Source organism: Crinia signifera, chromosome 4, assembly GCF_055691185.1.
Source record: "Crinia signifera chromosome 4, ASM5569118v1, whole genome shotgun sequence".
NCBI lineage: Eukaryota > Metazoa > Chordata > Amphibia > Anura > Myobatrachidae > Crinia > Crinia signifera.
Genome location: NC_139220.1, coordinates 184,865,760 through 184,874,411, shown reverse-complemented (window position 1 = coordinate 184,874,411; position 8,652 = coordinate 184,865,760).

Below are 8,652 nucleotides of genomic sequence, written 5' to 3'. Positions count from 1 at the left end.
TTAAGATCCTACACTAGTCTTCCCCCTCCCCTTGTACCTGTCCTGGCCCCCTCCTGCCCCCCCCTCCCCCCTGGTATCTTGCAGCTGGTACCTTGCATCCGGGCAGCGGGGCAGCATGGTAGGCAGGGTAGGGGACGGGCATTCAAGGGCTCCTAGTCGCCCCCCTGGTACCTTGCATCCGGGCAGCGCGGTCCGTGCTCAGGAGGAGGAAGCGGAGGAAGGTCCATTAGGAGATTGTCATTTCATCGGCGGGGGTTCCTGCCGCGAATGGGAAATAGCGGAGCCATTCATTAAATATGCGCATATTTAATTTGCAGCTCATTAGATATGCACATATGTAATTTCCGGGCCCGCTATTTCCCATTCGCGGCAGGGACCCCCGCCGATGAAATGACAATCTCCTAATGGACCTTCCTCCTCCTGAGCACGGACCGCGCTGCCCGGATCCCCAGTGCCCCCGCTGTCTGTGCACCAGCCTCCTCCTGCATGATGCTTTCAGCAATCAGTCTGGGACCTGCCGACTAGGAGCGCTTGAATGCCCGCTGCCTACCCTGCCTACCATGCTGCCCCACTGCCCGGATGCAAGGTACCAGCTGCAAGGTACCAGGGGAGGGGGGGGAGCAAGGTACCAGGGCAGGGGGGGTACCAGGGCAGGGGGGGGGGAGCGAGGGTACCAGCTGGCAGGTACGGGGGGAGGGGGGCAGGACAAGTACCAGGGGACTCGTGGGGATTAAACAGTTTACTGCGATGTTAATGGTACTTAAACAGTATTTAAAACGGTAATCTACTGCAATGTGAAAGCTAATACCGTTTTAAATACCGTTTAAAAATACCGGTTCTTTAAACGGCTTGGCAGTGGAAAAGCAGCATTAGCTGCACCTCACAAAACAATATTTATATTGTTAAAAATATACACATTTTCCAGCCAATGGAAATGCCACAGCAAGGTGCATTTTTAAAATGTAGAAACAGTATGAAACTCCATCCTAAACATTTATTTACTTCAAAGCCCCATTAAGACGTTAACATACCTCCCAACTTTTAGAAATATTGAATCGGAACTCCCGAAATGGGGATGTGGCCTCAACAAAAAGGGGGCGTGACTTTGCAGACATGCTGCCATCACAAGCTAAGTTCCCATTTGCCATCACTGTGAGGGTATGGACAACGCTCTGTGAGCTATGGTCAATACCCTCAGTCACTCTGTCTGCAGTGAATAGTCGCTGTCACATGCACACAGCATCTATTTACTGCTGAGCGACAGGGGGACTCCCAACTGCCCCCCCCCCACCCACACACACACACACACACACCATGAGACACTGTGGTCTGCAGGTGGGGCAGCAGGACAGTCGCAAAATAGGGGACAGTATACCACTTCACTAAATAAATATTTGGGCACTGTAGATACTGTATACTCCAAATTGTCCCATAATTATTTGTAGGTCATTGTGATTATTTAAAAAAAAAATACGGCCAATAATCTAAATCAGGGCTGACTCTCCCGGAATGGCCGGGAGTCTCCCGAAAATCGGGACCCCCTCCCGCCCCCCGGAAGGGTGGGCAACCCTACCGGATTCAGGGGGGACCCCCCCTGCGCCCCGTATCGCGGCATTAAAATGCCGCAATCCTCGGGTCTCAGAGGAGGGGGCAGAGCAAAAATGACACAATCGCGGCATTTTAGCCCCTCCACGGAGATCATTGAATTCGGCAGTTTGTCTTCATGGGGGCGGGGCTTAGTGATGTCACACTTAAGCCCCACACCCTGAGCGGCTGCTGGAACTCTGCTCTCCGGGCTTCTCCCAGAGAGGAGAATTATAAAGTCGGCAGCCCTGATCTAAATACAACAATATAAAGTTCATTATAATAAATTATATAATACAGGGGCATGTTATAAATATTATAAAAATATGTAGGACTGTATAAATATTGTAAAATGATTGGCACTCATTTTAATTTGAGAGAAACAGAAGGTATACTTGTCTACCTTCCTGGAATGTCCAGGACAGTGGCATAACTATAGAGACAGGGAGTGCATCTGCTATGGATACTGGGGGCTTGGGGGGTTACTAATGCTGTGTACACACGGTCCGATTTCCTTTCCGATGTTGACGATATCATCAACATCGGATCGGCATCGGATCAACATCGGATGCAGATCGCAAGGGTTTTAACCCTTGCGATCCCGATCCGATCCCGATGCGCGTTCACGTATCGGAAGCCAGAAAGTCTTGGCTGCCTTGTCTATATAGTGCAGATCTGCACTATATAGTCAAGATCCTATCTGACCAGATCGTGGATAGGATCTTAAGGCACATCTACCGTGTGTACACACCATAAGCCCCAGCAGACAATCCTCTGTACCTGCTTGAAGGTTTTTTTCTTTTAAAGTGTGGCCCCCGTTAGCAGATATAGGGCAAGATTTTCTAAGCGTCAAAATGGTAAAATGGAGAGTGATAAACAGCCAGCCAATCAGTTTCTGCCTGACATTTTTCAAACACAGCCTGTGACATGGCAGGTAGGAGCTGATTGGCTGGCTGTTTATCACTCTGGATTTGATCACTTTTGAAGTTTAGAGAATCTGGCCCAATGAGCTGCAGCATCACAAACACACATATAAAGTACAACTAATATGACCCTGGCTCACTGATATTTTTTTTATATATTCTTTATTTTGGTTTTTCAAGAGATTTAATGACAGTACATGTCATTTTGACATAGTGAAACATACAGTTAACAAAAATTAATATCAGAAATTCAAACAATGTAACAGAGTATAAGAGTGATGTAGTATTTCTTTAACAATCAGTCAATTAAATTGAATTGGCAATGGGAAAAAAAACTTCCCCGAATTCTTCTATCTAATAAAAAAAAATTGTGTTGGAAATCAGGAAGTTCCTTGTGTTGTATCTTCAGGAGTGTTGGTACATGAATGACAGAGGGGGGGAGAGGTAGGAAGTAGAGGGGAGACTGGGGAGGGGGGGGACGCAAGGAGGGGTGTAGTCTTGCAGGTAAGCAAGTGAGTTAATTATGTCTGGGGTACTCAGCTACTTAGGACTGTGCGGCCGGGTAGTGTATACTGCTAGGGCGTTGCTGGGTCACAGGGTACATAGCTTCTATATGTGTCTGAGGATTTAAAGGTAATCCAGGCTAACCAGGTGTCTTGATAGTCGGAATGTTTTTCCAGCGTTGAATAGTATATGTCTTCCATGGCCCTATAGAATTCTATCCTCTGAAACCATTCCCAAATCCCCGGAGGGTCTATTGATCTCCAGTGAACTGGTACTATTGCTCTAGCTGCATTGTTGAGATGTTTAAGCAAGGATTGTTTGTATTGTGTTATAGGGATGGTGATGTGGGAGAGCAACCAGAAGTCGATATTGTCGGGGGCCGGGAACCCTAGTATTTCTGAGGAAAGCTGTATGACCTTATTCCAAAAGACCACGATCCGAGGGCAATCCCACCATATGTGTACCAGCGTACCCCTGTCGCTTTCGCAGCGCCAGCAAAGAGGGGAGACTGAAGGGAAGATCTTATGTATTAAAGGCGGGCAGCGGTACCACCTGGTGAACAGCTTGTATTGCGTTTCCACAACCTCTAAACTCGTAGAGCAGCGGGCCATGGTCTCACAGTGTTTAGACCCATTTATTTTTATCCCTCGAGGGGAGAGATCGGAGTCCCATGCCGCATAAAATGATGGGGCTTCACTGGTATGACTGTGAAGGACAATCTTATAGATTGCTGAGATAACATGGACGGGTTCCGAGGTGTGGGAGCACAGTACTTCAAATGGCGTAAGTTCCTTTGCTAGCTGGGCGGGAGTCCTTTTTGAGTTGGTAAAGTGTCGTATCTGCAGGTAAAACCAGTGGTCTGATGTGGGTAGTTTGTATGCTGTTCTAAGGTCACTGAAGGGTGTGATATGACCCTTTGATATTAAATTCGCTATTCTGGTCAGTCCGACTGTTCGCCATCTATAGGCCATATCCCCCGCTCTTCCTGGTGTAAATTCTGGGTTATTGAGAAAGGGGAGTAATAGGGAGTCTGTCACGACTGAAGGGCTGGATGAAGTCGTGTGGTGTGTAGCGACTGGAGACGGACCAGAGGATGAAGGATTAAATCGTGCAGGTTTAATAATAGAATTCATAAATGGAAACAATACACACTTGAATACTTTCTTAAAGTGGCAGTTAGTGATAAACAATACTTGAGCCAGTAAGGCACTTTAGAAGAAGAAAGTTCATTTGAATAATGACAGTTCAAATAGCATAGGACGGCAGGCTGGGGTCTTGAAGAATAAGAGGATCCGGAAAGAGAATGTACTTGATGGTAAATGAAGGATCCTTGAAGACTGGAAGAAGATGAATGATGAATGAAGATTGAAGAATTGCTTGGAAGCAGGAGACTTGAAGGGCTAGGCCAGGAAGCTCAGGGATACAGGCAGAGACCAGACTGTGGAGAGAACTGGCAGCGATGGGGTTAAGCAGCAACCTAGACCAACACAGAGCACGAGCAAGGCACCAAGGTCAGGAGAGGTGAGTCAGAGAGCCGGAGTCAGCTGGGAGCTGTGAACGCCTCTGGAGACTCTTTGCACTGACACTGAACAGCCCTAGGCAGATCCCCTATATCCCAAGAGGGCGGCTGCCATTGGCTGTCAGGTCAGTATGGGAGGAAACCTCAGACCTGGGCCAATCTGCTATTTGCCCTTAACCAAGATGGCGGCGCCGGCCTCCCGGCACCATTACAGCACACACTGCTACACCTGTCGACGTCCCACGCTGCCTGCTGCCCACCAGACTGCCGCTGCCCGCTGCCGCTGACCCGGAGACCACTACACGCTAGCCGACGGCGGGCGCGGACGGGTGAGTAATATGCCCGCCGCGCACCGCCGCGGCTGAGTGTGACAGTACCCCCCCTTTTCTGGGTGACCCCAGGGCACCTACGCACCTTATGTGGGTTCCTTTGAAAGAATTGCCTCACTAGACGGGGAGCATGGAGATCTGCAGCATCAACCCAGGAGTTCTCCTCAGGACCGAATCCAAGCCACTCCACCAGATACTGCAGATGGGCATTGCGACAACGTGAGTCGATGATGCGTCTCACTTCAAACTCAATCTCTCTTTCAGAACCAATCTTGGGCGGTTTGGGCACCTTCTTTTGATATAAGTTCAATCTCAAGGGCTTTAGAAGAGACACATGAAAAGAATTTGAGATCTTCAGGGAAGAAGGAAGCTGTAGTCTGTATGCAACAGGATTAATAACTTGCGTGATTGGGAACGGTCCGATGAATCGGGGAGCCAGCTTCATGGATGGTAACCGAAGGCGTATGTGGCGGGTAGACAGCCACACTCGATCTCCAACCTTCAATTTGGGAGCCGCTCTTCTTTTCCTGTCCGCCATCCTTTTGTATCGAGCGGATGCTTTGAGGAGAGCGGTATGAACATCTGACCAGATTTTCGCAAACCGTTGTAAAGAAGCAGCAGCTGCAGGAACATCGGATGAAGATAAGTCTGAGAAATCTGGAGATCGGGGATGTTTGCCAAAAACAGTAAAAAAGGGAGTGGTGCCGGAGGATGAATGATAAGAATTATTGTGCGCATATTCCGCCCAAGGCAGAAGATCGACCCAGTCGTCTTGAGAAGAAGAGATGAATAAACGAATGAAGGCTTCCAAGTCTTGGTTGACCCGTTCCGTCTGCCCATTGGTTTGTGGGTGGAATGCAGTGGAGAACTTGAGTTTGACTTGTACAGCGGAACAGAGAGCCCTCCAAAACTTTGCAACGAATTGCACTCCACGGTCAGATATAATCTCTTTGGGCAACCCATGAAGTTTGAAGATTGTGGAGATGAAGAGCTGAGCCAGAACTGGAGCGGATGGAAGACCTTTCAATGGGAAGAAGTGCGCCATTTTTGAGAACCGGTCAACCACCACCCAGATTACCGTATGCCCTTTGGAGGGAGGAAGTTCACAGATAAAGTCCATAGACAAGTGGGACCATGGTTCTGTAGGAATGGCTAGAGGTAGAAGAGGACCGGCAGGAGATGTTCTGGGGGACTTATGCTGGGCGCACTTTACACAGGAAGCGACAAAGCTGGTTACATCTTGACGAATGGTGGGCCACCAATATGAACGTAACAGGAACATTAGGGTCTTCTGTGCACCAGTATGTCCTGCAAAACGGGAAGCGTGTGCCCAGGACAGCACTCTTTTGCGAAGATTGAGGGGAACAAAGGTTTTGCCCGGAGGAGGTGAAGGTTGGACCGTAACTTGAGCAAAAACCAGAGGGTCGAGGATTGGTCGAGGAGGAGTCTCTAGGTCGGCCGGAGTCTCGAAGGAGCGTGAAAGGGCATCGGCCTTGGCATTCATCGACCCGGGTCTGAATCTGATCTGGAAATCAAATCGTTCGAAGAACATGGCCCAGCGGGCTTGACGAGCAGTAAGACATTGGGCATGCTTGAGAAATGAGAGATTCTTATGGTCAGAGTATACCGTGATCTTATGTCGTGCCCCCTCCAGGAGGTACCGCCACTCCTCCAACGCTAACTTGACTGCTAGTAACTCTTGCTCCCCAATGGGGTAATTTTTCTCTGCTGGAAGAAACTTCTTAGAGTAGAAAGCACAGGGGTGAAGTTCCTGGTCCTCTCCTTTCTGTGACAAGATTGCCCCGACTCCCTCTGAGGATGCGTCCACCTCGATAATGAAGGGTTTGTCGAGGTTCGGCTGAAGAAGAATTGGAGCAGAGACGAATGCATTCTTTAGTTGTTGGAAAGCTAGCGAGGCTTCGGGTGGCCACTGACTAGGATCTACTCCCTTGCGGGTTAGAGCTGTAAGGGGTGCAGCAAGGGTGGAGAAGTCCCGGATGAAGCGACGATAATAATTTGAAAAACCCAGGAACCTCTGGATACCTTTGAGCGTGGTAGGCGCTGTCCAGTCTTGGATGGCTCTTACTTTCTCTGGATCCATCTCTATCCCAGTGCTGGTGAGGATGTGGCCAAGAAATGGAATGGAAGTGACCTCGAAGACGCATTTGTCTAGCTTGCAGAACAATTGATTTTGGCGTAGACGGCGCAGGACTTCAGATACAGTTTGACGATGGAGATGAAGGTTAGGAGAGAATATGAGGATATCATCGAGATACACCACGACAGAATGATACAGTAAGTCCCGAAATATGTCGTTTACAAACTGTTGGAAGACGGCCAGGCATTGCAAAGGCCAAATGGCATCACCAGGTATTCGTAGTGGCCATCCCGGGTGTTGAAAGCCGTCTTCCACTCGTCACCGGAACGGATTCGGATCAAGTTGTACGCCCCTCTCAGATCCAGTTTGGTAAAAATAGACGCCCCTCTGATCTTATCGAAGAGTTCGGTGATGAGGGGTAATGGGTTCTTGATTGTGATATCGTTGAGACCCCTATAGTCGATACATGGCCGGAGAGTCCCATCTTTTTTTTTAACGAAGAAAAACCCCGCTCCGGCTGGCGAGGTGGATGGACGAATGAAGCCTTTATTCAAGTTTTCACGAATGTAGTCAGACATAGCCTTGGTCTCGGGTAGAGATAAGGGGTAGATACGACCCCGCGGTGGAAATTTCCCGGGTACCAACTCTATCGGACAGTCCCAAGGACGATGAGGGGGCAGAGAATCGGCACCTCCCTTGCTGAAGACATCAGAAAAAGAATGGTATGGTGTGGGTATAGACAAGGGTGAAGCTGGTGAAGACGGAAGACTGGAACCTCCCTCTTCTTGAGGATTCATTTGATTGAGTGGAATGATACGAGTCATGCAAGTGGTTAAACAGTTCGTACCCCAGGCCTTGATCTCCATGCTGGTCCAATCAATATGAGGATTGTGTTTAGCGAGCCATGGTAGACCCAGGACCACCTGGTGTGATGACTGAGGAAGAACTAAGAACTCTAGAGTCTCTTGATGTAGAGCACCCACTAGCACTGTCACTGGATTGGTTTGAAGGGTGATTTGCCCACTACAGATACGACTCCCATCCACTGCAGTGAGAACCAGGGGATGGGTCAAGGGTTGTACTGCCAGGGAGTGTTGAAAGACGAAAGATGAAGAAAGAAAGTTTCCTGCCGCTCCGGAATCCAATAGGGCCTGGACTTTATTTTCCCCTTGAGGGCACACAATGGTAATTGGAATGGTGGAAACAGTTGAGGAGGGAGATGAAAGCAAGACTCCTAACCGGGCCTCCCTCGGGGAGGTTAGGAGCGGCCGTTTCCCGGACGCAATGGACAGGAGGACAGCAAATGGGCAGCACACCCGCAGTACATGCAGAGATTCTCCCGTCGTCTACGGGACTTTTCTTCCTGTGAGAGCCGAGAACGATTGATCTGCATAGGTTCATCAGGTGGTGTAGTTGTGGAAGGACTTGGTCTAGGAACGGGAACAGCATTTGGGGTGAAGCGAGGGCGAAGACGATCAGAGCGATTTCTCTCTAGTTGGCGTTCCTGCATCCGTAGATCTACTTTGTTGCACAGAGAGATGAGCTCGATCAAGGTAGCCGGGAAGTCACGAGTAGCTAATTCATCCTTGATACGACCTGCCAGCCCATTCCAGAAGGCGGAGAGGAGAGCCTCTTCGTTCCATTTTAATTCTGAGGCCAGGGTCTGGAACTGCACAACATACTGTCCCACCGATC